The sequence below is a fragment of the Mastomys coucha genome, unplaced genomic scaffold (assembly GCF_008632895.1).
Source record: "Mastomys coucha isolate ucsf_1 unplaced genomic scaffold, UCSF_Mcou_1 pScaffold12, whole genome shotgun sequence".
Taxonomy (NCBI): Eukaryota; Metazoa; Chordata; class Mammalia; order Rodentia; family Muridae; genus Mastomys; species Mastomys coucha.
In genome coordinates, this window is record NW_022196894.1 from 55,112,112 (window position 1) to 55,128,767 (window position 16,656).

Here is a 16,656-nt window from a genome sequence, read left to right on the forward strand (position 1 = left end):
AAAATCAGTTACTATTCTGGCTCTAAAGCATGTCAATCTGTACCAGGAAGTTTGTTCCGTTTCCAGTTCTTTCTATTTCAGCTCTACTTTGTGGAGAACAATCTGCATTTAAAAGATAAAGCTATCCTCTCTAGATTAATATTCTAATTATATTTAAAAACTAATCTTGAAGGGCGCATCTACAAAATAATCTTAATCACTGGCATTTTTAACCATAAATAATTACCTAACCCTAAAACGGCTACAGCTATTAATAAAGGCTCACCGCACAAACGAACTTTTGGCAGGTACTGAGAAGGTACATAATTTACTGTACCTTACAAAATAAAGATCAGCAGAGAAGTTTTTTAAATGTCAATTCTAGCACACTAGAGATGGTGGGAAACTTCTGTACCTTTATATGATCTGAACACTGTGAAACAAAACTTTAGGAACCGAAAGAATCACTTCCCCTTTATAAAAGCCTGTTTTCCAAATTTGCACAATTACAAGCTCAGGACCCACGGGCTACCACTTCTATTGACTTAGGCTGAAAGGCTGAACACGCTTTCAAATTGTTGGCATGGGAAAGACCATACAAGCCACTGTTCAAATGTTTTACAGAAATGAACTACAACCATTTTGAGGTACAAAGGAATATTTTATTTGTATCTGTCAGTTAAAGTTTATTTGTATTTGTCAGGGAAAGTTAAATATGAGATTTTTAAAATGAAACAGTTTTTTTAATGTGATCAAAAATTGAGATATGTTTTTAGTCCTTGTAGTTGAGTTTTAAAAGTATATGACATGCCTACCATTTTTGCTGCCTATGCAACTTTTTGTTTTGTGTTACTTTTAGAGAAGTAAAAGGCTGGGTTTTTTTTCTATTCTAAAAATAAGTTACATTTTATCAGAAGATAGGATAAATAAAGTGCAAGTTAGTACTGAGAAGTAAGATTCATCCAAACCATTATTTCAATCCAAGGGAAGTCTCTCATGAAGAGAGGGGCCAGCAGCCAGCCAGGTCACAGTGAAGATGTTCAGAATAAGAGAGGAGGATGTTTGTTTGTTTGTCTGTCTGTGTTTTATGGACAGTGATTGGAAGCTGAAAAATCCCTGCCTTGGGAAAAGGTATTGCATTTTCTAAGTAGAAGGGGAAACTAGAAACCATCAATTATTGTTCTGGCTATATCAAAGTACCATCTGTAACATAAACCATAGCTCAACTGCTGAAAAGCAGGAACCTCTGTCAAAAGCCCTGGAAGCTGTGTCCTAGAGTCTACCTGTGGTTTTGAACACACAAACATTTTTATATTAATAAAAATATTATGACTTTTTTAATATTAAATTTTTCAGACATACACTTTTAAGCATGCCTTAAAAAAATTAAGACCTCTTTTAAAACTGAAAGTTAAACTACATTGATCATGGATACACTCTCTCAAAGTGGGCTATCTGGGTGAGCAGTTCTCAGTTTTTAGGACAATCTACACCATGGGAATTTCTTTTCTTTTTTCTTTTCTTTTCTTTTTTTTTTTTTTTTTTTTTTTTTTTTTTTGTCCTTTTTACACTTCAGATAAAGCACACTGCAGTCTTAGGCTTGTAAATTCATTTCCCCAGTTATAGCAATTAACCTAGCTCCTAATCAGTGGATTTTCATTGTATTTTCTTAATACATGAATCAGGTGGTTTGTCCTCATTTTCCAGTCTTGTTGAAATTTCAACTAATTTCCCAGAATACACACACACACACACACACACACACACACACACACTATGGATTTCATTTTAAGATTCTCTCTGGTCTGTTCCCACTAAACAAGTACCTCTGGTAATAAACAGTGTTTTAAGTTTTAAATGTGAAAACTGAGGAAGAAAAAATTTTCACTAATTGTTTGTAGGTTTTTACAAGGTAAATAGGAAAACAGCAAACAAAGAAAACAAAAACCCAAACTCTCTCATTTACAGGAAAAAGGAAGGTGGGCCAGGTAGAAGCCTGACCAGAACAGAAAGCAACATTGGCCTCAGCCTCCCTGGGGACCTGAGAGGTGCCACCTGTTGTTCATACATCCAATCATTGGATCTTTGAAAAATTATCTTAAAGTTTATGTAATTTGTGATGGACTATGAATGCTGCTTCACTTTCAGCTGATTCCCTAGTTGCTGTGAACTATGTTTAAATGATCTTTAAAGAGATTCACAAGTATTCAAAGCAGCATTCCTATGGCTGCTTCTGCCACCACCGCAGCATCTCTGAGCCACCAATCCAATCACTTGAGTTTGATATATACTGAAAAGACTATTAGGTTCTCCTCTGGCTGCCTATTTGAGGTGAGGTGTGTGTGACATTTGCCTCATCCTTCTATGAGGTTAAGTGATTAGTGGTAGATCATCACCAACCCAGCTGTAAACACTTCCACATTCTTCCTTTTCATTAAGAAACAGATTTAAGATTCTCTTTCCCTCATTAATCTACATTAATAGTGCCTCTGACTAGGAAAGCTAGGCCAACAAAGGTGAGGGGCCTTGCCAAGCAAGCATTTTTAGCCATGAAAGGAAACCTTCCTCTTCATGCTTGTGTGAAAGGTTTCAGCAGATTAAGATAGGATCACAGAACAGTTGTACTTCTGAGTTCAAGAACAGTAAAGAACACAGTAGCAGTGTTCTTTCTCTAACCTAACCATCCTCACATTCCTATGTTCAACTCCTTTCCCAAATAAGTCTACTACGATTCCTTTATGATAACAAAGTTAAGGAATGCCTGCACAAGAGAGGAGATAGGTAAGTGATCACTGGGACAGACAGGTGCAGACAAACCCAATTTCTTGTTTCGATTTGGAATTACTTACTCTAGTACAAAGGCCAATTATCAGCAAAAGACAGAATATAGACACCAGAATAGCAAACATTCAACTCCACAGAGATGCATTTAAGACAGGCCTTAAGTAGAGTCTAAATGGACAATAGGATACCTCAAGAGCGTGTGTGTGCACACTGCCAGCTAACACAGCAAAGAATACCAGCAGAACTCCACAGCTGCATGTGGCAGTAGTCATCTGATCCAGATGCCTGACATTATAGAAGACACTGATATCTAGTATGACCTACCTGCACCAGCAACGCTGAGCAACTCAAGGGCAGAGCCAAGACTCCTCCACTGTTGGACTGCAGCCCACTACTGGTTTCTCCATTAATTAGTACTCAAAAGACAAGCAAATAGAGGCCTCAGAAGTAGCCTCAGCCCTGTATATGGTAATTTGGACATAAAATTCATTAACAAGAAGGGTGGCTATGTTCTCATTAATACATAATAAGAGAATAAAGGGAAAGGAGTGAGATGAGGTTGATACAACTTAACCAGGCCACCTGGATGGCAAAGCCCACCTTTATTTGAAGGCGAGAGGTGCTGTGGACACGGTGTATGCTGACATCATACTGACAAGGGACTAGCTAGTATCAAACAACAGTTTGTACTCCACCAACCTCCTTAGCTGTCAAGAAGCCCTCTTTCAAAAACCAGAGACTTAATACCTTTAAAACCCTCTCCCCATCACATGCAGCAAAGTCACCTTGGAAGGCTATTTATGACTGGTGATTCCTTGCTTCCTTTACTCTCACACAACACACTGAAACATTACATCATACATTAACTAGTTTATTGTCTATATCTGAGATTATAAAGCACTTCAATATCCCTTTTACAACCAGCTTTCTCCCTGGCACCTAGGGAAGTAGCTAGCTACAAGGAGGATATTGAATATAAGTTTGAATAACTGATCTTACAATCCAGAAGCTTCTGACTTGGGAAGAAGGTATACTCTGCCAATGATGGGCTGAGGAGGGGCCCTTCTACATTTTGATTATAAGTCCCAAACACATCTCTGCCACTATTTGAATTAACTACAGAATTGACTTAGAAATAAAAAGGTCAGAAAACAAACCAGAGTCAATGGAGTCAGAGCAGTGAAACTGCTTTAAACTTACTGTCCCAGATACATTGTGTACTCAGACTAAGTCAACCTCGTCCTAGCTCTTAGCCCATCTCTCTATAGCCTTTAACTCCTTCCCCAAATAATGAGATGGAAAGTGGTGAAAGAGCACCAGGTGAATTGCCATAGGGCATGAAAGAACTGCAGCATAGCACAGTGGTTTCTCCTTAACGAAGAAGGGATTCCTCTGATCTCTGTGCCTTGGCTGTGGGCTTGGAAGGTACAGGCATGTGGTCAAATAACTAACACTCTAAGTAACTGGAAAGGAGCCGACTGTTTTCCTTTGGACTTTGATTCCAGAGTTTCTGTGTGTACTTCCTATATCTAAATTTCCATGAGAGGTATTTTTTTCTAATTCCATAGTTAGGCAACTTCATTGTCTACTATGAAACCAGTGTAGGTCTTACATCTTGTTTCAGAAACAGCAAGGAAACCTTGCTAAGAATAAGATGGGCTGGCGGGACAGCAAGCAAGTTTGCCACACGCCCCACCATGTCACTAACCTCTTAGCACTACCTAGCTTTGAACTGATGATGAAGAACAGGCTCACCAGTGCCTTACACACAGGCTTCAGTTGTCCTTGGTCCCATCTCTGCTTCTCAATGAGTTAAGTGAAACACTGTAGATCACAGAGATTAGCTATTTATAAAAATTAAACAATACTGGTATTTAAGAAAAACCCAAAAAGCCAAAAACCAGAGCCTGGTGTGGTTGTGTACATGCTTTTGATCCTAGTACTTGATGGCCAACCTGGACAAACTCTTACCTCAGCTGCCTCCTTCCCAAAAAAAAAAAAAAAGAATATAGTTAATTGTTGAGCTTGCTTGCTAGTGACGCTACTGGTACAGACAAATAGTATTGTAGTATTGTCTCCTTGAAGAAACTAAAGAGTTTTAAGAATACTAGGCTCTGCCATTCATTCACCAGGATAGTCTCTTGTACCCTTGTTTTCCCCAAACCTCATAAAGGAAACAATGTCATTTACCCCAAGTATCTCAGTATTTGGGGAAAGACTGAATGGTGGGCAGTAGTCCTTATAGCAATTCTGATCAAGTAGAGAATTGATTTAAAAGTTGATCTGTCGATACAAATAGATTAGTGCAGCTAGGCCTAACATAAGGACATTAGCCCTGCACAAGATCCAAATCATTTATGGAGCAGCCTCAGGGATAAGGGAAGTCTTTTGACATAGGCTGCTCTGACAAAAGCAGAACTGCATGATTTATGGTGTCTCATAGCCCACTAGTCTGAGAACAAAAGTTTAAAGGTGATTTTTTTTTCCTCTCTTGAACTGTTTTAAAATGCAAATCAAAACAAAAACAATCTCTTGAGCAGATCATAAGAGGAATGTACAATATTCACTGCATTTAGACTGACTGTCTGCAACTGTTAAACTTGAAGAAAGGAACTGCTAGGCTCAGGAGCACATGGGAAATGTCCTGGTTTTTTGTTGTTGGTTTTGGTTTTTTTTTTTTTTTTTTTTTTTTGCTGAACCCAAAGGAATGCAGAGATGCTGTCTAAGTCGCTTAGCCTTAGCTTGTGAGTCTGCTAATTGGGAACAACAAAAGAGGTGAATCATTCTGGATCTTGTGGGAAATGAATCCAGTTTGGCTACAGGGAAGATTACCATTTAAAAAGAGCATCACTTCATTCAGTATTAACATAAACACTCAATCTATCATGTATGAAATGGCATAGGTAGGAGGCATTATAGAAATATAAAAAACATTTATAAGATATAAAAGTTGTATATATAAACATATATGCATGTTAGACAACAGTATGGGGACCTATCAAATAAAGGTGACAACTTTGTCAAGAGATCTGCGGTTCCATTCACCTCTCTCCACATTAGACTCTGCAGTAGTCTTCTTACAGTCTCACTGAGCACATTAGGTCGAGCATATATACAAGGTATCTAAGGCAAAAGTCAGGCTTCCTGACCAAGTCGTCCTACCTGGACTTCATCTGCCTTTGCCTCCAGTATTCCTCTCCTCACAGCAAAGGGAGAAGTGAGAGGTACGAGAGCCCTGGTTCTTGTGTTCCAACAACTAAAGGAAGTGCTGAGACTTTTGGCCCACTCATTCTAACAGGGTTATTACAGTCCAAGAGAATGTTTTGTCTTGGGTATATAGAGTCCAAACCTAGTGAACGGTATAGAAGTATCAATCCTTTAAGAGCAAACAATATACTAAAACAAAAAGCAGTACAAGACAATATTGAATAGATGTCATAAAACTAAGGGCTGTGAAGACTGTAGAATGAAGGTAAGCCAGAGTTAGACAACTTAAAGGACTGCTCACAAAAAGGTAAATGCCATTGGACTTCTGAATACTATAGAGAGGTTGGGTTTATTCCATAAAAGTCTACTAGGCAAAGAGCCTAAAGTAAAAGTTAAAAGTTTAAAATTGGGTCAAGACACACACAGTGATAATTGGACCCACTAGGTAGCCCTCACAGCAACATGGTCTTCCATGGACAGGAAGACAACTTAAAAGATTTCAGTGTTTAAGGTGAAGGGATTATATGTGCTGCGGAAGCAACTGGCATAGTTCCATACCTGGAGCTGATGCTGCCTATGACTAAGTTATGCCTGTCTTCTACAAGGTTCCCTACTTGACTGGGCTTACTATTATCTTCTACCAGGCTGAGATGGGGGGTTGCCTCAGGACCCAGGAAATGTTTTGTAGGATGCAGCCCAGAGGAGCTCAGCTTCTCTGACACCCAGCAATAAAGCAAAGGACAGAGTTTACTTGAGAAAATCTGTTTCTAACCTAATCTCAGCCACTGAGAGGGAAGTTATCCTTGATCCCAATTCCCCTGCTGGAAGGCAATCTCACCCCATGAAAAATCCACAGCTCCCCTAAAGGTGTCAAAGGTGTCTCATGGCCTGAAGTAAGGCCCAAGTTACTGAGCTATTAACATATGGAAGAGAGCAAGTAACACAAAAGCCTTAAAAACTATCCTGGAACCTGTTTAATCTTGAAACTTCACCAAACCCCAGCCTCAGAGGCATACAAATGAAAAGTTTGTGAAATGAATGTAAAACTTAGGCTAAAGGCTTATGGTGAGATCTTAGACAATTACATTTTCTTTTAGGAAACTAACAGTCTAAGTGCCTCTCTCTTGGGTGTTAGCTTCTCAGTTTCAAGTATATTCAATTCAGCATGACATTTTAAGTGTAAGAACACTAAGGCTTACTACTTTGCTTTTAACTACAGCTGTAACATTGACTACAACAAATGCTTCTACAGAAAGGAGCAAAAATCTGAATGTCATGAAATTCCAATTAAAGCTCTCAATATAGTTACAAGCCACTAAGGCTTGATGAGTCATGTGATCTCTTAACATATTAACTTGTACACAACATTCAACAGGAAGGGAAGGAAGAAAAACCCTAAAGGTTGCTGGAGGCTTTTGTTTTATAGAACAGAGGTCTGAGGACTGTCCAAGGCTTTCCAGATCTTAGTCACGAAACTACTGCCTCCTTCCTGCCTCTGTGAGGTGGGAGGCAGGTGAGAGAGGGCCAGCATGAGTCTTGAGAACCTTCTGCTCTAGATTCGCTGCCTATTGAAATGGGACTTGTAAAAAAATTGTTTTTTCAACTGTTTACAAAGTCTAGTTTGTGCTTCCCCTGCACCCAGTAGCTTTTTAACTAATGAAAACATGAAATAGTTTGCCTGCTCTTAAAATTCAAAATTGTGTAAACTATAGTTTTATGAATGAGTACTCACACAGCAAACGTGAAATACACTGTGAGGCTTCTCTTTAATTTTGCCATAAACAGACCATGCCTTACAGAGAGAAAAATAACTAAAGTGACTAACATTTTACTCACATACAGAGTCAGCCAAGAAAAGTCAGGTATGGAGTTGTGATGTATGTTGGGAAACTACTGCTAGATACTGATATCTTGATGGCAGTGCCTAAAGTATAGCACACACTCATGTCATGAGCCTGAGCTTAGACATCAGCCGCAACCCCAAGCTTATATCTGTGGGGTTTTTTTTGGGGGGAGGGGGGGTTGTTGGTTTTTGGGTTTTTTTTTTTTTTTTTTTTGGCTTTTTGAGACAGGGTTTCTATGTGTAGCCCTGGCTGTCCTGGAACTCAGTCTGTAAACCAGGCTGGTCTCAAACTCAGAAATCCGCCTGCGTCTGCCTCCTAAGCACTGGAATTAAAGGCGTGCGCCACCACCACCTGGCCCCGTGGGTTTCTGAAGGCTCAGAAATGATTGAAAATGAAAATGTAACCCAAACTGCTCTGGACTATCGGTCAAGGGGAAAGTAAGGCTCTGATAACCAACATAATTTTAATTTGTACAATGAGTGCAAAGGATGTGCAAAACAAAACCATAAGGCAATAGTTACCTGTGTTCCAGTACATTTTAGAGAAGAAAAAAAAAATGTTTCCTGCCTGCCTGTAATTTGGTTTTACATATGGACTCAAACCACAGCTTTCCAAAGTCATAAACCAATGCTTAGGTCTTCAGGAACTAAGAAAAAGTTGGTAATGGTGGACAGAGGATGGCCACTGTAGTCAGTAATCTGTTTGCTTCTCAAGAAAACAGGCTACAGAGTAATAATCCATTCTTCAACTACTCTACCCTCTAAATGCTATTAAATGTTCCCATTTCTCTAATTTATTACAGTTAAAATGAAGAATGAAACCAAACCAAAAACCCCAAGTCCTCTCTAAGAATTAAAATGTTTCTCATTTTACACTCTCGGTATTTTTATCTACCCAGTTTCCATGGCAAACTGTATGATTTCAGTAGTCACAGTAAACCATAAGCCTCTGTTGTTGTGGTTTTAAAATTTCTGAAGTCTGAATTTCCCTCAAACAAGTTTGGAAATGTTTGGTTTCCCAAGCATACCATGTTAGCCACTGCCTGTGTGTGGAAAGCCAGGCTCCTCACTAGGAGGTGAAAACCAGTGAACTCATCCACTCTGGCACATGACTGGTCCTTGCTTGGATGTTTTAATGCCAATAAATTCATTAAGCAAGCCAAAGAAAGAGAAAATTGAGGAAGAGGGTAATAGGAAGGGAAGAAAGAGGGAGAGAAGGAGGAAAAAAGGGGTTATGGTTTTGGAAATATGCTCAAAAACACCCAAAGAAGGATATATATTCCTTATAACTATTTTGTAGAAGACTACAAGAAGCAAAACCAACCCATAAATGAGTGTTGAAAGGAATTGTGCTAATCTTTCAAAATATACTTCCAATATCTGAATGAATATAACAAGGTCTAGAAAAGTAAAAAAGAAAAAAAGTGATCAATGAGGTTTTGAAAATTAACATCTATGTTAGACTACTTTTCTAGAAAATCCATTTCTACATCCTCAATCTACTAAGATACAAAAGAACAGCTAAATATAATTTTTTAATAAGAGAAGTACATATAAATATTATGAACAAAGCTAAAATGATATAAACATTTCCAAGGGCATACAGTTATTATGCCCTTCAAGTCTGCTTGAGAAAACGCTGTCTGTTAAAATTATTTTCCGAGAACTTAAAAGTTCCTTAAAATGTTCTATGGAAATGGTATTTATGACATACTTACTTCCTCTAGGGACTGTGAGATATTATTACTGACAAAGTCACAATTTTTAAAACCATCCAAAAATAATTACAAATTTATGCTGAATGACTAAACTTGCTATGTTATTACAATGAAGAAGAGGATAGATATTTGTTAATGTCCATAATCAAGGCTGAAATTGCCATGGACCCAATGAGAACAAACCAATGGCTAGTGGTAGTAGTGACTTTTCCTATCTTTGACAAGTAGGATATTTCTAGCACACAGATTCACAGACAGGATGGTGAACAGGATACATGAGATTGGTGTAAACGTATCTTAGCAGTGACAACAGAGGTCAGAGCATCAATTCTGTTGACATCCTGGTACTGCTAATTCCAAGCTGGACTTCTGACAAATTACTAAAGTTTTCTCAGCCTGACTGAGTACTCATTTATAAAGTAAAGACAATGATTCTACATGCTATAAAACTATTGCTCAACCATTTCTATTATTTCCATACTATAGAGGAAAGGGACTACTATATGTCTGCTATTTATATTTATCCCCCAACTCCCTAATATTGTATCTGGTACAAAAGTAGAACAGGTATTTGTCTGTTCAAGTATCTACTGCATATCAAGTAAGTACTATGCACTGCTTTCAAGGTAGAAATAAAGCACTGAATAGAACAGATACCAGCAATTGGCCAGCTTACTAAATAAGATGCACATGCATGACCACACACACACACACACACACACACACACACACACACTCCTCTACCTATAAAATTTATATCTTTTTTAGTTTTAAGTATAGGAGTGTTTTGCCTGCATGTATGTCTGTGCACTACATGCATACCTTGTGTCTACAGACATCAGAAGAGGGTATCCGACCCCATGGAGCTGGAGTTACAGATAACTCCAGGTAAGCCATCATGTAGGTTCTAGAAATTGAACCTGGGTCCTCTGGAAGAACACTTAATCACTTAACCACTAAGTCATTTCTGCAGACCATGAAGTTTATATTCTAAGGAATAATCACACAAATAAGCAATAGATGGTATGGTAAATGTGATTAGATAAAGTGAGTCCTATATCTCCCAAGGGGAAACTCAAAACAAAGGCATACAGGAAACTCAAAATGTGGTATGACTACAGCAGACTGAGTAAAAGAGAGACCAGTAGGCCAGACAGAGTCTATGTGGGTTCTCTCACATGTGACATGGTTTAAATGGTGGTGGGCATGTGACTATGTGAAGCATAGATTTTGCTGCTAATATATTCTCATTCTGGTTTGGTTATCTTTGCTGTTCAGTATATTCACTGCTCTAAATTATAGATGTTTAGGCCCTCCCCATCTTGTAAAAATAAGTGCTTGTTTATACAGTTAAAAGAATTAAGTAAAATCAGGTGGCACAGTAAAGACCTTCAGTCTGTCTGTATCCTCCTATATAGGTGCCACATATCACAGTGGGGCCTAGAGTCCAGTTCTAAGACTACCAAAAAGCTGTACACTGCAATGGTAGGAACATACAACAAGGTGCTGTTTTACATCAATACTTTTACTATTAGAATTTATCTTCCTACTAAGAACTTTCAAAAGTGAAAAAGTCTCTAGTTCCCATAACTTTAACCATTATTTTGTCTTTTAAAGTCTGGTAAATTTTGCCATGAAACTTGTTAAGACTTATTTCATAACCAGATTAATTTACTTTTTCTGCCCCTGCTTGAGGGCAGCAGTAGTCTACTGGACAAATCTCCAAGAAAGGCTATATGACAAAAAGGATGGATTAAGTAATATTCGTGTAAGAGGAGAGAATGGGGACCTTATATTTGCTTGTCTGTTTCTAGACACTCAAGTCTGGAAGGTACAGTAAGAAATTAGCATCAGTAGTTACAGTTTGGAAGATAAATAATGAAGTAGGATGTCAACTTTTAATGTACAAATGTTAAGATATTTATTTGTAAATACTAATCTATAAACAAAGACTGAAATCCATACTGCTCAAGGAATTAAAAGCATATAAAATTAACTACGAATTCAATAATGGAACAATATGAGCCACTGATGGTGATGCAGATGCAAGTTCAAGGACAGCTGAACTATTCTAGAGAGATCCTGTCAAAAATCTCCCAATATAAAAACCTTATGTTACCAGTTTCTGAGGAAAGTCAGCCTATCTTTCAACCTCTTATGTTCTCAGCAGGAAGGCAGCTTTGCATAACTTCATCCTCCAAACCTGTTTTTTTCCCCCTTTTTTTGAACAGATCACAAAACATAAATAATCTTAATAATTTCTTTTTAATCAAAAAGCAAAGTCAACCAAATATTTACAGGAAAATAAAGACAAGAATCGGGTCTGTCCTAAGTCAGCTGGCCCACCCGATCAAGTCTGACACTGTTGTGATCAAGCCCAGCAGAGAAGGTGCACATTCACATTTACGGAAGGAAGGAAGAGTAAGGTTTGACTCCAGTGTCAGACAGGCTTTGGGGAGGTCAGATAGTGACATCCATTTGGTACGCTGCACTGCACTGGAGATTGTACATTCATTTTCTTCTGGGAAGGGAGAAGAGCTGAAGAGTAGATCTGTGAACAAAACAAGAAATGAAAACTAATGGCTGATCTCAAATACAATTGAGCAGCGAATAAAGAAAAGTTATGAATACGAGAGGTAACTAGTACAAGAATATTTTACAAAAGTTTTCCCATAAATTAACTCATCCTAAATGGCAATTCTAAACCTGACAATTCTCCATCTCTACCCCTAAGTGTTGGAATATCTAAAATGTCTGCAAACATTTCTCATTAGTTGGTACAGACCACTAATGCATGTTTCATGGCTGACTAGAGCACAGGCTACACACACTCAACTACCTGCATTATGTAAGGACAGTAGGGAACAAACCCTATGTAAAAGAAGGCAAATGTGAAGGAACAAAAGAAGGTAAAAAGCGAAGCTCAGGAGGAGGGTAGGAAAGGATAATGAGAATGAGCAGTCACAGTATTAGGAACCTGAACACCACTCCCACCCAACATTTAGAGTTCTGCTAGGTGCCACAACACTGTCAGAAAGACACATGCTTGATGATAATCCAAACATCTCATGCCAAGTAACTTTAAATGCTCGCCCCTAAAGAGAAGTCAGTCCACAGAACAATCCTGTCATGGCTGTGGCTGGCCTAAGCAGACCTTGGGAGTTTAAGGAGAAATCTACCTGAACCTTGGTCTGGCAAGGATTGGAAAACCTGTTCACTTGGAAAAACAGAGAACATCAACCAAAATGTAAAGTCTAGAAAGGGAAAACACTTTTGATTTGATCTGAGGAGTCTTTTCCAAGCAGCTAAGAAGCGAGTGAGCAAGGTGACCCTGTCCCCTTCCCCCGGAGGTGAGTAGGTTCTCCATACGAGTTCAGTAGTAGATGTTGTTGTTTTAAAGTTCCCTCTTGCTACTGCAACCTTCCTAAGTATTTCTCTGTATAAAAATTTTTAGCTGAAAGATGGCTGGGTCACATTTGTGGCATTTTAAAATCTTTTGTTTTCTATCTGTTCTTGTTATAGTACTGTGGTTTAAGTCTAGTACCTCTGGCACGCTAGACAAATGCTACATCCAGGCCCACTTCAGTATCATTAAGGGACACTCGTTACCATAAATGTTCTCAGTAAAAAGGGACTTGATCTTGTAGCTCGGGAGCAGACAACACACGATTCAGCTCATGCTGATAAGACTCAGTAAGGTACTCTTCTGGCCCTGTTCCCATTTCCTTTCCCAGGCCCAGCCCAATTGGCCACCTGGTATGGGGCCAGGGAGTATCTTTCCTAGCCCAGATTTCACAGGTACCTCCTTTGGCTTCCAGATGAAATACTCTCTTTGTAGTTGTCTGCCTTTGCTTCTCCAGCTCTCTCAACTTGGCCTTTTATTCATTCTGAAATCTAACCCTTTAGCAACTTTGTTCTTTCATCAATTTTAAGACAGTAGGATTTCACCCATCAGTTCCTGCTCTGAGGTCCTCCCAGAATCCTGTTTATCTGACGACATTTCCCAAGCTCTGTTATTTCACTTTCCCTGACAAATAGAAAACTAAGTAAGACTGCCCACATTATGAGTCCCGAACAACCTTCATACTCTAATTCTTACTTCACAGTGAAGAAAAATAGTAACCCAGCTTGCTGAATCTGGGCCCATTTATGGTATCTCTAGATGATCTCAACAATGATGACAGGATCTTTGGTAACAGAGACATAAAGCAGACACAGATGTACACTCATATGTACACTCATACTTGGCTAGCAGATGCCAAAAAAAAATTCTGACTATTCTTCTAGATCTTGCTGACCAAGTCAGATGAACTGAGCATTACACCATGGCTGTGGTATGCAGTAACTGTAATTAAAAGAGAGAAAAAGAACAACCCTTTGACTTGTAAGATAAATAAAAGGAAGCAGCATACACAGAATAAAAAAGGCTGGTCATAAGTATTTTTATGAATGCTCCTAAAAATCAAACTAAACAGTGAAAAGTCCCATTGAAAAGACAAGAACACAGCAGAGAACATAAATTATAGTAACTAGCTTAAAAGGAAGCTTTCTAACAAATTCCATGTATTACTCTTTATATTGCTAGAACTTGTGATCAGTACAACACAATAATTAAAATGAGATATTAAAACATCATAAAATGGGATATAACACAGCCAAAGCACCAAAACTGGCAATCAGTTTACTCAAAAGTGAATAAAACGGTGTGGTGTGTGCGGCTTTCTGCTTATGCATCAGCACACCAGATCAACAAGAAAAGCATCAAAGGAACATGATGGGCTAGCATGTGACCACTTAAACTATCCTCACCAAATAACCAGATTGAGTAGGTGTGCAAGGATATGAAGAAAGAAAGAAATAGTTCTAGCAGTCTTGGTTTTTTAGAGGCTCCGTAATTATGAAATAGAGACAATGATGTATTTAGAACAACACTGAGGAGGAAAACCACTTATACCACATTTACTTAAATACCTAAAACTCCTATGTTAAACACTAGAAAGTCACCTTTAAAAAGTAAACAAAACTGTTTAGGACAACGCTAACATATTCTCCATAGGATAGCGTATTTGTTCATTGTTCTAGTCATTCATTCAAATAAAAAACAAACAAACAATATATATATTCATTCATTCATTCAAACACTCACTCATTTGGCTCCTTCCATAGAACTTCTTAGAAACCAGTGTGAAAAACATAAATGAATCCCTTACATGCATAGTGTCTTCTCAAGAAATTATTTTAGTGGGGTTGATTATGATGTATATAAATAATATAAAAACAAACATGGTGAGAACTGTAAAATAAACTCTATGGGCACCATCTGTTTTGTGTGTACATTATTCGCTGCATATTACTAACCATGTTATACTTAGAAGAAAAAATATAGGCTGATGCATGTTGACATATATGCATATAAATAAAAACAACTGAAAAGACTCTCTGAATATCATTCATATTGAAAAGCCAGCATTATGGTTGGTACAAAAAACACTCAAGATGACAGATGTGATATTTTTGAAAAAGGAAGTAACTGACATTGCACATAATAATAGTGATAAACCACAGTAAGTTAAAACAACTTTGAGCCATAAAAGAGACTTAAAAAAAAAGCTGTAATAATACATTGCTTTAAGCCAGTTTGGATTTATTTACCTCACATTTGTGTCCATAAAATCAGCTTCTACAACCTGTTTTTATTGGGCAGGATGTTCCTGTAATCCTGTAATGTCAGTATTTGAGTATGAACATGAGTCCTCCAAGACAGTACTCTTCAAATGGAGGTACACGTACACCCAAGGATACACAAACTTTGCAGAGCTGCAACCATGGGGAGCTTAAAGGAAATCAATGCTTACATTCACATTTCCCATATACCCTCTGATTTCCAACAACTCTTTCAAAGTAGCCTCCCTACTTAGCAAATGCTTACGAAAGGAATTTTCCTAGGCTTAAAACTCCTCTAGAAATAGCTACAGACGGTCCCAAGGGAGCAAAGGAACAATAGCAGCTTAAGAAAGAGCCTCTGGATAGAAAGCAGTACTTATCTGAGCTCATCTGGAGACACTGGGGAATCTTAGGGCGCATTGCTACACAGCTATCACTTTGACTATTTAGTTTATTAATGGTGACTTTTAGATTGAATGGCAGAGATTAAAATGTATCTTCTGTACCAATTTAAACTTGAACTTTTAAAAACTGTAGGTGTTAAAAGAACAAGATTTAAAAGATTACCGTGTGTATATATGTGTGTGTGTGTGTGTGTGTGTGTGTGTATTTGTATATATTTCCAAACAACTAAGTAACATCTTTCCTTTAACTCCAGTTTCCAATTCATAGAGTTTGACTGATAGACACCATGTGTCTAGATCAATTCTGGGATGTGGTCTGCAGTCTGGCTTGAATTTGCATTGTGTAAAAATTGGGCCTAATCAGCAGGGAGGGCAATGTCACTAGGTGTGCACGTACCTCGGATTGGGGCAAATGTACTGGCCTCATCAGTTCTGTATGTCTGCATTGGTGGTGGAGCTTAGGGAGATGGACATATCAGCAAGATTACGAAAACCAGGAAAAAGGTGACTGACACTTGCATCATGCTGAAAAGGTGCACCATGCTTGCCACCAAAACCACTCCGCACAGTAAGCTGGTTCCTATACTGATGGGATTCAGTTATTTCACTTTAAGGGTCTTTTACTATACTTAAAAAAATATCTTCCCTTCCTTACATACTAAGAAAACCTATCCCCTTCTTGGAAAGAGGGGACAGCCCATGCTCTTGTTTAAAAAGCTGAGAAGAAATCCTTGAAAGTCATTGTGAAGTTGTTCTCCAGTAAAGGAAGACACCGAGCTGCTGCAATGCCTCATTATCACCATCAAGTATGAAAAGAAAGCTAAGACAGGACAGAAACTTTGCTCACGTTTGTGGAGCTGTTCAGCCACCAAAGCTGTCTACCCTGACCCCTCCAGTGAACTGCAAAACTCTAACTACCAGGAAGAAGCTGCCATGGTTCTCAGGCTTCCAGGTGTCTCAAACAGGGAGAGTCATGAAGTTTCCTGCCAAGACCACAGATGAGGTCACCAGCAGCCGCACCCCAGCATCCTGCCCAGTAGCTTCTGAACTGTACATG

At 38.5% G+C, this 16,656-nt stretch overlaps 2 protein-coding genes across 5 annotated transcripts in view; one reads left to right on the forward strand and one right to left on the reverse strand.

The window, feature by feature from the left end:
* The window catches only part of Cmss1 (cms1 ribosomal small subunit homolog), a 302,226-nt gene that overhangs the window by 255,202 nt on the left and 30,368 nt on the right, over nt 1-16,656 (reverse strand). The gene's annotated exons all lie outside the window — the stretch shown is intronic.
* Nucleotides 1-16,656, forward strand: part of Filip1l (filamin A interacting protein 1 like) — a 245,065-nt gene that overhangs the window by 197,503 nt on the left and 30,906 nt on the right. The gene's annotated exons all lie outside the window — the stretch shown is intronic.